Genomic DNA, 1,549 nt, shown 5'->3' with positions numbered 1-1,549 from the left:
GTCGATGGCTACCGCCGCTACATAGATAACGCCGAAATACATCCATTATTCAGCCATTTGATCGCGTATTAGTAGGTATCGAAATGCGTGCCACGGGCTTATCGGTTATGCCGCGCCGTATCGCCGCTGTTACTTTTACGTAAGGATACGACTTAACGCATGCGTCCGAAGGACGTCGAAAGCCGTCACCTCCGAGTCGTGTTTTCGTTTCTTGCTTTCCGCTCTCGTCATCTTCCGAGATACGCGTCTCTTTTCCGTATCGCCAATTGTTATTTCGCAAGTTCGCGGTACGGGCGGATCAGATTTCCGTCGATTCGATCCGCTAGACGATCTAGAGGCGATCTATCGACGCGTTCGTCGACGAAATCCGGCGGATACCCGTTCGAGCGAATACTCGGAGTCGAATACGAGTCGAACACGAGTCGAACAGATTCGATCCGTCGTCAGTCACAGGGAGAAGAAACTCGACGATCCGGTGTGCGGCACGACGAACGCGTATCGCGTGTACGTACGCTTTACGAATTCTTGTTATCGGATCTACAAGAAGGCGTTAGGATGTCGCGCGGTAGAACAGCGGGATCGAGTCTCCCCGCGCGGGAATCTTAGAAAGTGTGTCGAAACGATAAAAGAGAGCGAGTATCCCTGGAGATGAAAAGAACGCGTCAAATTTCGTTGGGGGAGCGGACACGAATGGAAAGGGGGTAGTCGGACGAGCGATCGGTTGGAAAATAGGAAATAGAAAGCCGTGAGAGAGTGGTTCGTCTGCGTGAATGGGACGATGCTGTTGCGTACCACCCTCGCGTCCATCGCGTCTCTCGTCTTTTCGCGGCATCGTCTTCGTGGCCGAGACAGCAGCCGAGGCCCATAAATTCTCCGCTTTAGCTATTTAAGCGATAGATCATGTTTTAAACAAAAGTCGCTGTGATCCGCGTCGGATCGAGAGAAAGAAAAAGCGACGAGACGGAGGCAGTGCGAAGGGACGAGGCGACAGGGAACGCCCTGAGTTTTACGCCAACCATACGCGCCATATACCGGACCAACCCCATAAATCCTTCATCCGCCTCGACTCTGCCATCCTCGCCGCTGTTTTCTAATATTTTGATTTATGCCGCTTTCACTCGGCTAATTTGCCGGCCTTTATCCTTTATTTGCGTGTTTAGGGGTGAAATTTGTCCCTCGAGCTCCGGGGTCTCTCGGCTACAATACAACTTCGAGGATCGCTTTCCGTCGATCATTGTCGACCAGGTTCTTCGTGTGGCGTTTTTGTTCAACGATACCGAACGAGCCACGCCACGCTCGAGAACGGCGATCGCTTGCCAAACACCGATCCTCCGTAGGGATAGGGAAAATATTTTCCAAATACGTGGCTCGACTGTTTCTCGCAGGCGAGACAGGGCCCGGTCCGTCGTTAGATTACGCGAAACGATCGTACGCGTATCGCGCGTTTTCTTTCGCACGGATCCGTAGCCTGTTCCGACTTTCGTCGATGCAGGATGAAATTGCACTTGGCGCGATTCGGTGTACGCTCGCGGAGAAAGGAACGGCGAAC

The sequence above is a fragment of the Bombus impatiens genome, unplaced genomic scaffold (assembly GCF_000188095.3).
Source record: "Bombus impatiens unplaced genomic scaffold, BIMP_2.2 scf_0675, whole genome shotgun sequence".
Lineage (NCBI taxonomy): Eukaryota > Metazoa > Arthropoda > Insecta > Hymenoptera > Apidae > Bombus > Bombus impatiens.
The sequence above is the reverse complement of the archived record's forward strand: the minus strand, read 5'-3'. Positions refer to the sequence as shown.